Source organism: Helicoverpa armigera, chromosome 19 (assembly GCF_030705265.1).
Source record: "Helicoverpa armigera isolate CAAS_96S chromosome 19, ASM3070526v1, whole genome shotgun sequence".
NCBI classification, from domain to species: Eukaryota; Metazoa; Arthropoda; class Insecta; order Lepidoptera; family Noctuidae; genus Helicoverpa; species Helicoverpa armigera.
Window position 1 is genome coordinate 5,156,728 of NC_087138.1, and position 17,566 is coordinate 5,174,293.

The window sequence follows — 17,566 nt, forward strand, 5'->3', positions numbered from 1 at the left end:
GCCTCTACAATCAACAAGAAAAGTATGAACATCAGAAAAATAAGTAAGAATGAAAGGTCTAAATCTTCGTATTATTTATAAAGCCTGGTGTGAGGACGATATGAGTAAATACAACATTTTCACCGCTTTCAACGTTCTCCAAGCATCACTGTCTTACCATTAGGAGCGTTCAGAAAATATATAAAAAAAATCACACATCTATTAAACTGATTAGATTCCTATAGGTAATTTATTGTCAAGCTGCGTACCACTCGCCAGTCCAAGCACAATGCCCGCTAGAGAGGGACACCAACATGTTTAGAGCGAGAGCCGTATAGTGGGCCTTGCAAGGTGATTTCAGTTGCGTCTACGCAAGCTTATAGTCAGGTTGTTACGCACACAACCGCGTTTTGACGCGCCCATATACGGCGACGCGATCGGAAAATGAAACGCGGAATGTTACGTTTCGAAAAACATTTTTTTAGGATGCTTAGGTAATGTATGGCTGTAACGCGTGCGTTTACGTTACACCCTCTAACTTGCATACAGACTTGTGAAGAAAATTGATAAACATGAAAGACATGATTTTGTATTGTTTAGGTAAAGTGGACTTTGTTGACATAAAGTAATTGATCTGTGTGAGTGTCCGAGTGTATGTAACCTGATGTGACTTGTGAAATAACTTCTAAAGTGAAGTGCAATTAGCTTTTTAATAACTGAGGACTATAAGGTATGTGCACCTTTTGTCGGTAACATAAACACTAGTTTTAGTTACCTTTGATAATAGTTGGAGGCTTTATTTATTGAAGGATTTGAAATAATTGGAATATTTGAGTTCCATTTAGTGTTCTTTGGTCTAGGTGTTGCCGCAATTCTTATTAGAACTGTGTTTATTATGTTTACGATATAAAAAGCTCGACTAAGCTTTAAGATATAAAACTCTATTAACCTAGCGAGCTCTACAGAATGAACGGAGAATCAAATGCTTTACTATTTAATTTGCTTAAAAAAGCACAAAGTAATGTTACTTATATACCTGGAAAATAATTTACTATTATTATTAAAAGTAGAGTAAATACTAATACAAATCAATGCAAAAAAACACTATCATAAACACTGAAAGAAACCCTCATTGCAGAGAAATGCATTAGCTCATGTTTTCGTAAATTCGCAACTTCTCAAAAGTTCCGCTAATTTTGACCAACTTTTAATACTACCGTTTCACACATTCTTCAATTCGTCACTGTTATTTCAAAAATAGAAAACAAAGTCTTGAGGAGGCCGTTAAGTTCTAGCATTAAAAAAAGAAAAAGCAAAGAACTGACAAGTCCACCTCCCCACATGAGGCCTGCATTGTGAGTCACGGGAACTCTTTATACGAAAGAGGTTTTAGTAGTAGTATAACAACGTTAAAGGCATTATCTCATAACGTTACATGCATAGCCTTACAGTTCTTCTAAGTAAACTAAAATAATAAATGAAAAAAAAATGCATTTTTCCTGTAGCACGGTGAACCGATTTTAATGAATATATACAGCATAACTTGTAACCCAGGTACCCACATTGTTTTTAACATCTATATTGTTATCTCCAATTTACCAGCAAATATAAGGCAAGCAATTCGAAAATGTAATGTTCAGATGCGTAAATTAACTTTTGGCTCATAAGAAGCAAAAAACTCTTACTTCGTTAATAGCCTACATTTCATCTCATTTAACAATTAAGTACATTGCCATTCAAACAATATTAATAACTTACCAGTGAAAAATATTGGCCGGTCAGCAAGGTAGTAACGGGATTTCCTGCTCACTGTCCAGGGTGCACTCAACAAACAAGTGTATATACTAATACGTATAGTTACTTATATATACATTAAACACAAACTATTCTTTAGATTTCTTGAAATTAGCTAAGGTTTGTAACACTCCGTAGAAACTATTATAGTTATCGGCACGGATATTGAGCCCTGACCTTCACCTGCGCAGAAGCGATTTATTGGTTTATTGCCTTATGTGTACAGTGCGCAAAGCGATCCCCACTCTTCCGCCGAGAGCTCAATATCCGTGCCGACAGCTATATGAATCTTTTTAGTGATTCACGACCCGTTGGCTCAAAGGACGGCACTGCAATATTACGCGCGGTTTTTATTAAAAAAAAAACAACTACCCGCTTACGAAAAATAACTGCACATTTACGTTTGTCAAAAAACTACCCTCCATGAGTAAAAATAAGCTTTTCTTGCTTGTGGGTTGCCCGATGCAATAATGTATTCTCCCTGCTCGCTTTTTTAACACGCTTATTATTTGCTTCATTTGCAACTATGTATGTAAGAAAATCTTAGAATTTTAATTTTACCCACTTCCTGGTCTTCGATGAGGATGAAATATATTATTTACACGCTTATTTTGTCACTTGAAACTAAATCGCATCCAAGTGATGAATTAAGGCCTTCTATGTATGCCTGAAATTTTCCGTAGCTCAATCTCGTCTATAGACAACTGGTAATACTAACTGTATATTATTTTAAATACATAACAGTAAATTGTGACTCAGAATTTGATATTATTTTCTATTTGTATTTTTTTGTAATACTAACTGTTCTGCGGGGTTCACCCGACATGTGAGAACCACTTTCTGAAACTTACCCGGTTAAAATAGCCTGTGTTCTTTCTCAAGTTTTAGACTAGATAAATATGTACTTTTCATTTGCTTCAGTAGTATTAGCATTAAAACGTGCTAGACAGATATGGCCTTACTACATAAAATTAAACATCTGTTTTACACTGGTCTAAAAAAATTGTGGCTGCAAAATAAACCATATGTCAACGTTATAATCTGACATTTTTTTAGACAAGTCTTAAACTGACGTTTAAAAGTTTTTGTGGTAAGACGGATACAGTTTAGCTTGTCTAAGCTGAAATCGACCCGTTTACACTAGCGGGATTTGTCGCAACTATAAGCACAGCTTTTTGATGCGCGATGTAATTCGAGCGGCGAAAAGACATGGTTCCAGGCCTCCCTTAAATCGGTAGTCGTCAATTGTTTGTTGCCGCGTGAAATAAAAACCGCGCGGAAAATCCGCTAATTTGAAAGTGTTGCACATGATAAATAATACAATTTTTCTATGATTTTATTACCGATGCAGTGTGACGTAAATTATTATAAGACTTTCAAGTTGATCACAAAATCATGAACTAAGGTCATCCAAGTCAAATTAGATAGCTTTATTAGTATTTCACTGACATGTTTTTCGGTAAGATTATTGATCGTTAATATTGGCAGATGTTGAAGACTAATTTAAAAATTTCTAAGTCTGCCGCGAAACCATTAGAGGTGATTAGAACTGCCTAATAAATAACCTTTAACGTTATTCACTGTTAATATTCTGATCGTCGTGTTTTAAATTATTTGGGATCATCAAAAAATATCTCTTTTCTTTCTTAAGTTTATCTACCTATTTTAAAATACCTTAGGCTTTTAAGCTTCCTATGTATTTTTGTTCTTTACTGGACTTTACTGCGAGTACCATACCACTTAAAATTTTGCCAATACAAATGCAAATAAAAAAAGTAAGTTTTTCTTTCTTACAAACTTGGATCTTTTGTACAGACGACGCAAAATTTCTCTTCCTGACAATTTTCATCTGTATGTCTGTAAGACAAAACCAAAGAGTTATGCAAGTCAAAATCTCCGACATTTTTAGACCACATTCAGTTTACAGTAGCATTAGTAATTTGTAATCTGCACGAATATGGGTCTTGCATATAGCCTATATTACCAAACTCTTTATAAAAACCATCTAGACCTTTCTTACACAGAAAACCCCACAAATCTGAACAAGGAACGATATCACTTTTCCTTCACACACGTACAAACAAACAAATATAAACCGTTCTTTTGTTACAACCTGTTGGATGGCAGTCGAGCGAGACTGTTCCGTAACCATGGCAACCGATACACAAGGTGTCAGATGAAAGCTAACATCAGGTAGCTGGTAGCTTGACGGGATTTTGTTGATGAAATGCTTGTAATAGGTGTAGATATTATTTGAAGGAAAACCAATCGAATTATTTAGACTTTATTTAACATGAAAAAAGAACTGCCGTATTTGAAGAGTAAAAAAAGTATGATGTAAGGTTCTCGTCAAGAAAACTTTGCATCCAATTTGGTTACTAGTAAACTTTAAGACCTTTAAAATGAAAAAAAAACTGCATATACGCAAGACGTGACATTGTTGACTTTAGACAGGATAAAAACTGTAAAGTTGCAATAACGCTTTCACGGATAAACCAATTTCTAACTAAAATTTTGGTAGAAAGAAATTGAAGATATTCTGTCTAAATTATGTAATACTATTTTGATTTCTAAATTAATAACAATCCAATTATTGCATTACAAATAATCTGTTATTGTTGCATTAAAATATGTAGCGTATTGAATATAAAACGCCGTATGAAAAAAGTCGTACATCGCTATGCAAAAAAATGCACTCAGCAATTCCACAAATTCAGACACGAATAACGGTACATATTTTCCAATTTATAATAATATCGACAACAGGTACTCAATTAATTATTTATTTGCAGAAGAAGATAGGATTTATTTCAATTCAATACAATTAATAAAACAAAACATGAAATTAATATATCGATTTATGATTCAAAAACATGTTGTGTATTCATGTTAAACAGGTATATTAATTTAAGACAATAGTTTATTTTAAAAATAATAAATATACAAACAAAAAACATTTTGAGTCACTGGGTTTTACGTTTGGTATATTTTTAGGTTTCACAATACAAAAGACACAAAGAAACAAATAAAAACTTGTTTTTGTATCCCTTGACACATAAAGAGAGATTGTTTATTTGTTCAAACAAATAAAAATAAACTATTTGTTTATCATGCAATTTTTCTTAAAGTTTAAATAACACAAATAATTAAAAAATATTTCTGACATTAAAAATAAATTAAATTGGTCGAAGCATCTCGTTGAAGTCTTTCCTAAGAGCTCTGATTAAGCTGTCTGTCGACTCTTGCGCAGCTCAATCTACCAACGAAATTACAATTTTTTTGCCCCCTATATTTATATACAACAAACCATGTATCTGTTCAATACATAATACATAAGCAGTAAATATTGATAACGTTATTACTTTCTGCAAATAATGCAAATCGATATATTTGTTCGACTGTATCGATTACGATCGATAAAAGTTTTCCGAGTTAGTTTTTTATCGAATCGCACAAAATATGGTTTTTAAATGCTAGTAAATGGATTTATAGATTCATTTCTTATATTTTTATATTTCAATAGATACGTTTCATGTTGAGTTTTTCAAGTTTTAGCAAAAACGTGTAAACCGATTGATATGAAACCTGGAATGTTGGCATAAGTTAAAATATGTACACTCAGCGGCACGGAATTTGGCCCAAACAAACACAAGTAGATATCAGCCCAGATAGCCGTTGTAAATTCTAATTTCATATGACATATTGTCAGTAATTTCATAATTGTTAATTAAAATACAGAAAAATGTGTGTCTGTTTAACTTTTATAACACTAGAAACAGATTACGTTGTTGGAACACAAAGCAGAAAGTTAAGTTTAAATTCAGATAGAAATTGCCGAAGTACTAAGCACGTTCCAAAAAAAAAAAATGATTATGATCGTTTTTTGTTTCCCTTTTATTCACAATTTGATCTGAAAATTACCCTTACTGCAGCTCAAGTTGCTCAAGTAGTGTTGCTAAGACGTCAAGGGCGTACGCAGTGGAAGATTGTTGAAACTTTAAGTGCACCGCGTACATGTAAAAAATATGCATAGAAAATGTATGACTAGACTGGCCTTTACACAAGAAGACCAGAAACTGGCGGTGTAAGGTGTTCGTCGGCGCACGACGACCGATTTATCGTACGTGCAATAATGAAAAATCGGTTTCTCACTGCGTTAGAGATACGCCAGCCTTTGCAAACAGCAAGAGAAGTCAACGTCCGTAAGCACACAATAAGAAGAAGGATGGAGGAACGGGAGCTGCGTGATCGAAGACCAACTCGAGGCCCGGAACTTCTCCCGCACCATCGCATAGCCAGACTTAGGTTTGCAAGAGAACATGCAAATTGGACGTATGACCAATGGAGTAAAATTTTATGGACTGATGAATGCAGAGTCATCTTAAGAGCTCCAGACGGCCGTGAATGTGAATGAAGAAAGCGCGGAGAATGGTTTCTTCCCACCACTACTAAGCAAACAGTCGGTTTTCATGGTTGGTCCATCTTGGTTTGGCGAGGCATAAGTTCAGAAGCCCGTACTGAATTATTGGTTGTCGAAAGTCGTCTGACAACAGTGCGGTATATTGAAGAGATCCTTCAAAATCATGTTTTACCCTGTCAGGGATTCATAGGAAGTGAAGAATTTCGTTTAATGCAGGACAATGCTCGACCTCACACAGCTCTTTGCGTAATCGATTACTTGTTCGAGGGCGGTATTTAAAATTGGACTGGCCTGCAAGAAACCCAGCCATGAATCCTGTAGGATATGTCTGGAACATGCTTAAAAAACAGGTCCGAGCAAGTCGTAACCCACCACGAACTCTCAGTGAACTGAAAGCCGCGCTGGTAGCTGCCTGTGAGGAGATCTCTCAGGTGGAGATAAAAAACATCATCCAGTGCATGCCAGATCGTATGCAGGCAGTCATCAGATCAAGAGGAAGAAACACCCATTATTAAAATTCGACAACTTTCTGTTTTGTTAAAAATGTTGAATTTAAAAGTTTATGGTGATTATTGCGGTAAAGGACTCTGTTTGTAACTCAATGAAACTTAATGAAAATCCTCACAATTCTGTTATTTGTTAGTCATTTTCTTTTGGAAAATGAATAAATTAAACAATTTTAAAATAAAAATACCGATGTTTCATTTAAATAATGGTTATAAGACCCAAATGTGCTTGGGCCAGATTCCGTGCCGCTGAGTGTATTTTTTATTTCAAAATCAGAGTTTATATTTTCAACATTGGGATTAAATCTTTTAATAAATAGGCACATTTACAAAGAAATGAATTTTAATGAATTGATTACAAGACCAGAAAAAACAAACAAATTGTTGTAGGTAGCAGGTAGTGGGTTTGGAAAATAAATCATATTTAATAAGAAGTGTAAATCAGAGACATTTGTAGGCATTTTTCCTGTATAAATTATTAAGATACAACCGGATAAAGAAAAATATGAATATGCATATTCATAAATTAATAAACAGAATAAAATAAAATGACTGATTAATTTTACTGTTCTTATTTTCTTAGGTAAATATTGTAATTCTATACTTTTTATTGTTTTGCGAAAATAAATATTTTTATAACATAATTTTATTTTAGCAAAGAATATTATTTCTATAACTTAGGCCTAAGACATAAGAAACAGGAGCTAAAAATCAATTATAGAGTTCATTGATCTCATATCAGGACTATCAATTAATTTAAATTATTGTTTTATTAAAATGTATAAACGCCTACTCCTGCATAAAAATAACTATTTATCTAATATTCAATATTTTATTTAATTGTTTATTATTATTTACAAAGATATTTACATATATAACTACAAAATCTCAAATCTCTGTATCCCTTGGTCACGCCATGATGCTTGAACGGTAAGACCGATTAAGCTGACAATTAGAGAGGAGGTAACTTAGACCCGGGAGAAGGACATAGGATTATTCGGAATTTATTGTCACAATCTGGCTTCGGGAAGCATTTATCATGAAATCATAATAAAAATGATGTGGATGAAATCGCGAGTGGAAGCTACTTTACAATAATATTATAACGATCTAACAAAAAATCTAAATCCTAAACTAAAAAGCTTCAATTTACTATATTAAAATAATTCCTTTAACTGTAAAGTAACCGTGTATTTCCAGATCTCGGTTTAGTAGCTCGGAACGCACCGAACAGGTGTAACTTAATGTTTCAGTTTATTTATTTTAACTGAACCGTAATGGACGCAGCATGCCAATTTCACACGTAGCAAATGTAATTCCAATTGTCAATAATTGTTATGTTTTATTTAATGCATTTGTGTTTTATGGTTTGAAATATTTATTTAATGATACGTTCTGGAAGAGGTATAAATGGGGAATGAAAAAATTAAATAGACGTTTGTCACTTGTTTAAAGAAAATTCTATATCCAAAAGTTGTTAAAAAAAGTGACGGAAAAGCAACTTTTGTTTTACCTACGGTACTAAAATACCTATGTACATAATACAAAAAAAAATTTAGGAAAAAATAATATTCTCAATACTTTTAGATATTTACAATAATTATTTATAAAATTTGAATGGGCATATCACCTGCGTCAGAATTAGTAAAAAAATGCCTAGAAACAGCTAATTCTGTTTAGACTAATTTAATGCTATATTTATGATGCTGTTTAGATAAAAGTTTTTTTCTCAAACCTTGGCTATTATTAAGAAGATGTTTGTGTGTCTCCTTAATTTTAATTTAATGCTAAAATGAACTGATTCCGATTATTAATCCTGATCGTAAAGAAATTCCAGCGTGTGCTGATCACGTCATTATTATTTTTGATATTCACCTGTTTTTTTAATAATAGATTAAATTGAGTATTAAAAAGTGGAATGGAGAAGATTATTATTTTTCAATTAAGTGGAATATTTTTTTTACCACCTAATGTGCTAAAGTTGATTGTACTTGCTTATTACCAACAATACCATCAACTAGGTACGTTTATTTTGTCCGTATGTTGCGCTTTCACGACCAACTGCTGAACCAATTTAAATTTTATTTGGTACTAGCTTTTGCCCGCGACTTCGTTCGCGTGGAGTAGTGACTTCCGGCAGAATCGACCAATAGATGGCGCTATATGTCCGGAATAAATTTTATTTTTATATTTCTTTATTATAAAATATCCTTTCTCAAGTTCCAAACTATGTCTGTACCAAATTTCACACAAATCGGCTCTGTAGTTTAGGCGTGAAGAAAAGACGGACAGACAGACAGACAGACAGAGTCTAGAGCCTGACATGAAGTAATTTTGATCCAGCTGCGGGAAGTACAGTCTTTCAAGACACGGGGGATAGCTAATACTAAATGTTACAATCTTACGCCATTTCAACTTGTCTCAGATAATGCATAATATCTCTTCGGTTGTTCTACAAATGCACAGGATATTGACCAACCGACTAGTTTATAATGTTTTCCTTTCCTTTTTATAGTACAACAGACAATAATATTACTAAATTATTGTACAACAACGCCTAAATAGGTATCAAATACACATAAAGTTAAATGTGTAACGTACTAAATGACAGTCGTAAAATTTTGTTCATTTCATCGAATTATTTATGGAATATAACATTCAATTATTAAAGTCTAGGCCTCGTGGAGTCGTCGTGGTGGCCTAGTGGGTAAAGGACCAACCTCTCAAGTATGAGGGCGCGGGTTCGATCCCAGGTCAGGCAAGTACCAATGCAACTTTTCTAAGTTTGTATGTACTTTCTAAGTATATCTCAGACACCATTGACTGTGTTTCGGATGGCACGTTAAACTGTAGGTCCCGGCTGTCATTGAACATCCTTGGCAGTCGTTACGGGTAGTCAGAAGCCAGTAAGTCTGACACCAGTCTAACCAAGGGGTATCGGGTTGCCCGGGTAACTGGGTTGAGGAGGTCAGATAGGCAGTCGCTTCTTGTAAAGCACTGGTACTCAGCTGAATCCGGTTAGACTGGAAGCCGACCCCAACATGATTGGGAAAAGGCTCGGAGGATGATATTAAAGTCTAGGGCTCCTTATGCATCCGTATGACCAAAACAGAGTCAAAGTAGAATTTCAAAAACTGACTATTTTAATTCCTTGTCCATTTTAATTTATTGTTACAATCGGCGGGATTACTATATACATATAAAGAAATAGTACTATATTATAGAGAGAACATATTAGAAAGAGTTACCGCAGCCCTGCTATATAAATGATTTAAGAAGGAACATGATGGGTTTTAGTCAGTATGGGTCTGACACTCCCTCACACTGCACCCACAGCGGGTCATTTGATGATTTCCCACCAAAAAAGTCATTTTCACAATTTTAAGTCTCAACTTGTTAGATTTATAGAAAGTTAAGATAATAAAATGAAATTAACTCTTGCAGATAGTAGGATTTAACTACCCCATCAAGATTTATTACGAAAAATATTTTTATCCCATCGCCATAGGGAAAGCTAACTGCACAGCTTGGTTGACAGGTGAATAATTTATACTTAGCGCGAAGGTAGGTAGCCTGTTTGTTTGTTTTATAAAAATAAAGCAAATAACTCGTAGGCGTATATCTTCTTTCGAATGTAGCGGTAATGGATGTTCTTTTCTTCTATTTAAAATAAACTAGTGGCCCGCGGTACGTACTTCGCAACGTATAAATGAAGAACCGCTTGATTCCATTTTATGCAAACTTCACATATACCATTTACTGAATATTTTTGAATTATAAAATTACAACAGGGACATAATATTTTTATATGTAGGTAGGTATAGATATTTTGAGAATCAGAAGTATACAAGCCTGTGGTCCAATGTCTATTGATACATGATAAATGTACATACATAAATGAAGTGCTGAGAACTTCCTTCGTTTTTGAAGTCGGTTAAATACTTTAATAACTTATCATGCGATTGCCAAAAATCCGAAATGCAATCCTTTGCCCAAACTAACACCAAAAACAGAAGCAAAAATAAAACTACGAATAAATAAAACTGTAAAATTATACGTTGTATAAATATAGATTACAAATAATACACTGTAATCTGTGTATTATCGAATGGAGGTTTCAATTTACGGGTTCGATTATAGGATGGTGCAAAAAGTTGAGGGCTTCTCGTGCGAAACGGAACGCGCCACGCACGCAACACCGCTCCCGTGTTGCAGTTGTTTTTTTACTCTATTTTGTTTTGTTTTTATTATTTTCTTTTGTTTATTCGTTTTTTTTGCTTTGTTTTGTTTGTTATGTTGGGCTTTTATTTGCGTGGAATTACGTTGTGTTTAAAATGTTTCGTTAATTTCAAATTAATGTGTCAAGATTCTTGGTAAGCAATTGTAACGTTTTTGATAATTAGGGCTTAAAATAAAAATTAAGTTTTAAAAATGTGTGTAAAGGCTATGTCACCATTATATCATTTAAAATAAATTGATAGAACTAATCTAAGTTACAAACTACATACACCGAGAGACCTATTTCTACCACACATCCTTTCACAACCAAATTCCCACGTACACTAAAACCCGGTTTACAAAATCACAAATCGATATTATAAACCCTATTACAATAAATTGTATTCGCAATATTGTTTCCTAGGCAGACCTTTCACCTAACGCGTTGTTTCTCATTTTCCTCGATCAAGTCTTTAATGTGTATGTCATCTGCGACCTAAGGCTGGTGTACACTGTAGGAGCTATGTTTTATAGCTGGGAGTCGTTTTGTTTTGTAATCGGTAGTTTTGTGTAGATTTGGTGTGTGTGTAGAGGATTAGTGAGTGTCGGTATTTTCATTGTGTAATTATAGATAGCAAGAAGAAATGCAGGATTCATTTAGTTTATTGTTTGTTTTGTGTTTGCAAAAAGTCATATCTTCTTGCTAAAGTATTGAAGTGGAAGTGTTGAAGAAAAATTAGGAAAGCTGACCAGGTGGGATACGTAGCAGGAAAGAGAGTGCCTAGTCCTCATAAAATGTTGTACGTACTATATTTTCACAACTGACCAAAATTGAATTATTCCACTGTTAGGAGTTTACACTATCCCTGAATGACTTAGCCAAATATTTTCCGAATACGGAAAAGTTTCCCGAAACGCAAATGAAACCGCGATGAATAAGTAGCTTAGGTACTTGACTAAGATATCTTCGCTTCGTTATCGCCTCGCTCAAACTGATGGACGATCCCAACTCATTAACTTTTTGTCCTGGATTACTGTGTCAGTTATTATTGCAATGTAAGTCTATTCTACTGTTTTACTCGGCTCATTGATGCTTCATAATGACGTTTTTTAACTACAGCAAATGTATTATTGTGAATTACGAACGAGATGTGAATTTCAAGACGTGAAGTCATTTGTAGGAATAGCTTTTAATGTTCGTATTTCCAATCTATTATTATTGTTGTAATTTGTTGTGTGGCTCTCATTTCGTTTTCATTTTAAATTACTGACTAAAGTAAGTCGGAAAAAGTTTTAAGGATATAATAAAACAGCTGCACTTTTGTTTGTCACGAAATATTTCAATTAAGTTCGCAAAGGTGTTTCTACTTCATAATTAAACATTTCTGTGAAATCCGTGCAGAAATTCTGTAAGCCTATTATACAGATAAGTACATAACCCTGAATGGGCACCTCTTTACCTTATTCCATTACTGGTTCAATCGGTTTCACCCGCATCCCATAAGAACTGCTTCACACACCCGGACAAAAAGAATTGAAGATAGTCTTCCTCAGTAAATTAGCTATCATTGTACATTTTTTTTTAAATACGCACCATTAGTTCCTCAAACAGCGCATCCAAGCAAACAAATTCTTCAGCTATATAATATTAGGTATGGATAACGATGACAAATATGACAATAATGATGAAAATAACGCACTAATCCCCAAAACCCTACATACACGCATCAAAGAGAAAACCATTACTAGCAAAAAACATTACATCGACCAAGAACCGAAGCTCACATTTATCCGCATTTATCCAGTTACCTCAACTTTCGAAGCTAAAAACAATTATCATCTTGACAATAAATATTCGCACAATAGTCAGTTCTAAGACAGGCTGCGTTCCAGTTTTTAGATCGCCTATGTGCCGTATAAGGCGGCGAGTCCACTCGGCGTTTCTTGCTAAACCTACCTGATTGTCGGGTGACGAGGCTGTAAGTAACTTACGATATAGATGGATACGTACGCTTATTGAATTTGTATGACTTATTTTTGTAAGTAGGTGTTTTTTGACCTTAAAAACACTACTAAAAAGGTTCTTCTAACCTACAGACAGGTATGTGTTGCTGAAGAGTTTGTTCCACCACTTTTTCTTCCCAGCAAAAACACATAGGAAGTGGTGAAGGGTGGGCGTTTTGAGGGCTGTCTATTGTAAATTCAGGAATTTACAATAGACAGCGTTAAAAAAGTGCTATCTTGCAGCCAAGATTGAATAAATGATTTTTTATTTTGGTTATTTTAGTTTTCTAGTTGGTGTGCAAACTTATGTTTCTCTACATGCCGGATGTCACGTATAAAAATTCATCACACTATTGAATAGGTATATACCTAGTTCTAAAACGATTTAATTAAATGCCTTCACGGTTTTATTTGTAAAAAACTTGGAAAGGTATATTATTTATATGAAATAGCCACTTTTTTGCATTCAAACAATATAATATCCTGATCATAACTCAATAATGTTTGCCTGTTTGCCATTAAGTCAAAGTCTATTCCAAAATTCCAATAAAAGTCTGACTAAGACGGGATTGAACCCGGAACTTCAGTAGTCGTTTTTGCGACCACTTAACAAATGAGGCACTAAAACATTTTATTAATGAATTTATGTTTAACTTCTAATCCACTTGGAAATAAATAAGAATTTAAATTTTAAAATTCAGACAAAAAAGCCACCATTTTCTAGAGAATCTAAAAAACGGCACGAGCCAAGATCTATTTTAGTTTATATTATTTATTTTATCACCCAATTTATGCAAATAAAAAACGCATGTTTTGAACATTTCTAAATTAAGTTTTTTTACTTTTCAATTATAATAAATTATGTCTGGAAATATATGACGCAAAGCAGTTTACAGAATTCAAAGTTTATGGAGCTATATGATCTTTGCTTGTGTGAGTGCAGGTCAATGTCCTGACTGAAAAATATACCACCAGTTTAATAGCCGTGATTCATAGTTTGTTAAAATAAAGCATTAATTAGTCTAGATCTTTTACATGCGTGTTTTAGTATTTTATTGCCTATAATTTTACAGTAAAACTTATTGTTTTTTACTACTTATGTATTTTAATTGGCGGCTTGAAAGACGATTCTAGAATATTATTACCATTAATAGATTTTATTTTTTGTAGACATATTTATGGTTTATAGATAAAATAGTGAAATACGGATTCCTGTATTGATTTTTTTCATTTAAATTAACTTTTACAAATTATTATAAATTGTGGAGCGATAGGGAAAAGTAAGAAAAAACTTGAACATAATCAGCTAAAATTATATTAACTTATTGCTCCGAATTTATGATCAAAGCAAAAGTATCGTTTAATTCTTGCAAGTTTGCAAGAGTCAGAGTGCAACCAGCAATTGTAAATATGTAAATAATAGTACGTATATATATGGCAGTATTATGTAGGGATAAGAATTATATTTAAGACTGAAGATAGATATCACTTAGATAAGACACTTATAAACTTTGTCGGCGTTTCAAAAAACTTACTACCAACAATACCTTTTACGATTAGCATAGAAAAATCATAAAGTAAGGTACGTAACAGTTAAGATACGACAAAAGACTTGTTACTCAAAGGTTAGGTCAGCGGCAAACATAAAGTGTCTACTGCGACAATGTTACTGCGTACGACGGAACGCAACATGTTAAAAGTAAGAGCGTTTTGTTTATGGTTTATATAAAGTACTGGGGATTTGAAGAAGTTAGTAGGAAGTGAATATTTTTTAACTCGCTTGTAACTTTCTATGTTTGTAAGAAAATCTTGGAATCTTAATTTTACCCACTCTTAGTCTTCGATTAGGATGAAATTTTGCACACGCACTGAGTTCTGATGACAATATATGACTAGCCAATATTTTTAGTTTTTTAAACGATTATTTTTTAAGGAATTGAAATTAAATTGAAAAAAAAAATATACCTTTAAAAATATAAGAAGAAATAAAAATCGGAATTTGATGCTGTAGATTTTATTTTTGTTGGTTTGAATTGTTGTATTAAACAGTCGTAAATCTAAGTAGCTTTTTACTCAAATTTTGAGTAGGTGAACGAATAAAAAATGAGAATTGCATAGAAAAATAAAAGGTTTAATTTTTATGCTGGTAATAATTTATTTATTTTATAGTCTCCTCTCACAATTTTTTTGACGAAAAATAAAAATAATATTCATCAATAGTCTGGCAAGTGTCAATCAATATGTATAATGAAAAACGATATTATTAAGATAATTGCAGAATAGTTGCCTTCAGTGCCATATCAATTCAAGTAGTTTCATAATAATTTCTATCAACAACAATGCAAGTAAAATTTATTAGAAATAACATTAAATAACTTATTTTAACTCGTGACTAAATCCATTGTAAATGTGTATTTATTTACCGCATACCTATTGGTATAACAGTATCTGCACACTGCAAATTTTTAGTCGGCCGATAGTTTGTTGGGGCTCATAAATCAGTATGAAGATGAATGGTAGTACGCACGTTACAAAGATCATGTATTTAGCCTGAAACAGACTGACTTAAAATCTAGATTTTAAAATATTTTTTCCTATCAACGGGTCAACTGTCGGGAAAACTGTAGGTCCCGGCTGTCATTGAACATCTTTGACATTCGTTACGGGTAGTCAGAAGTCAGTAAGTCTGATACCAGTCTAACCAATGGGTATTGGGCTGCCCGGATAACTGAGTTGAGGAGGTCAGATAGGCAGTCGGTCCTTGTTAGACTCTGGTACTCAGCTGAATCCGGTTAGACTGGAAGCTGACCCCAACATAGTTCGGAAAAGGCTTTGAGATGAATGAAGGATTTGAGATTTTGAGAGAGAGATAGACGATGTCAACTATCGGCCGACTGTTTAGTTTGCAGTGTGGGGGAGTACTAAGTATTACATTTGCGAACTCTCATAATGGTCCATTGTTTGTATGAAGAAACATTGTGATTATCTATGGCGTATCAATAATCTTAGTGTTTATTACGTAAAAGGTTATGTGTTTTGTTCAAACGAGTGTGACTGATATTTTACTACGCAGTTTCTTATTGTTTGTATGTATTTTAATTATAGAATTATGTCGGGTTTAATCTTCGCTTTATTATTACAACTCGTACATCTAATTCTTATTTTTGATGTTGGCAAAAAATCGTTGGTCATTTTTAAACTTAAGTTAGGTATAATAAACACATTACACAACTTAAACGACTAACAAAAAAACAACATATCAAAAAGTTTTATGTCAATCACAAAATCCCTTTACATGAACAAAACACACACAAAAAAAAAACAAATAAGCATCACAAAAAAACAACAAAACAAATTAACCCTTCACCACCCACTTAACAAATATTAAATCAACAAAACATATTACCATTACCATTACCGAAATGCTCACTTCATTTAAATGTAATTCTAAAATTAAATATATAACTGGCACAAAACATTCTTTGGCCGGCGCTATAATCATCGTCGTGGGAAACAATAGCTCAATCATTGTTACGTGCGTGCACCTGTCTAACCCGTAGTGTCATGGTAATGGCCAGTACTAAGCGGGCGAAGGGTTAAGTTGGGTTAAAAGCGAGATTTGAGAGTTTGAATTTGGAATGGATTTTTGTGTTTTGTTTTGTTTTTGTGTTTTGTTGATGAATTCATTTGATATGAAAAATGATTATTGTGTTTATACCAATTATTGTGATATTAATGTAATGTAAAGTTTAGAATGATGGAAGACTGATTAAATCAAAAATTGAATAATTTTAAAAAATATGGAACTGTCTGATCTAAATTATGTTATCCGCACTTTTAATCATATCTATGGCGTTTGGGCGTTATAAAGATTAAGAGGACGAATTGGAATTTTTGGCGCCAAGGATGTCAATTTTTCTCAGTAAATACAAAACGGATCAAAATACAACTTGGTTACCTGAAAGTTCATGATATAAACCTTATTTTGTTAGTTGTAGAAACATGATTAGGTAACTTTTATAACAGAGAAAAATATATCAAACATACCTCTTTTTAAAGAGAGATTCACATATTATGGGCAAACGGGACCGATTAAAGCCTCTTAACTTTTTTAGTAGTTGAGTATATACATACTCTTTAAAATTGTAGTAGGATTTTTTATCAAATTATCATTTCTAAATAATAAAATTACAAAACCATTTTGTCGCTTACGACTTTTAGTTATAAGCTAGCGCGCGTATTGTTATCCTCGCCCCGCTCAGACGCTCCGACCCCTTTTGGCGCCTTAGATGCGCGTGCCGGTTATGGAATTATTGTTGACCACTTCCTCGCCTTAACCAGAAAAAGAAACTAACTTATTAGTACAAACGAAATTTTCTACGCCTAATAAACTAAATAAATTATACAGTTTAAATGAATAACAGTGTTCGGTGAAATTAAAACAGTTACTTTCCAATCTTGGAATTAAATCGAAATGTGAAAGTATTTTGTCTAAACATCATTTATGTTTATTAATGTTCATGATAAGTAGCCATTAGGTAATTGTTTAAAATAAGAAACTATTTATATGTATGAAATTATTAAGATTCTCTTGACCACTTCCTGAAAAGTAGGTAAGTATCGTTTCATTTAGTGAACAGGTATT

The 17,566-nt window shown here is 33.2% G+C and overlaps 1 protein-coding gene across 1 annotated transcript in view; it reads left to right on the top strand.

Annotated features, from left to right (window-relative positions):
- Positions 1–334: 334 nt before the first annotated feature.
- LOC110372961 (transcription factor SOX-5) overlaps positions 335–17,566 on the top strand; it is a 265,683-nt gene continuing 248,451 nt past the window's right edge. Inside the window, exon 1 of the mRNA XM_021330012.3 lies at positions 335–709. The gene's annotated coding sequence lies outside the window, so the exon portion shown is untranslated. The remainder of the gene's footprint in view (positions 710–17,566) is intronic.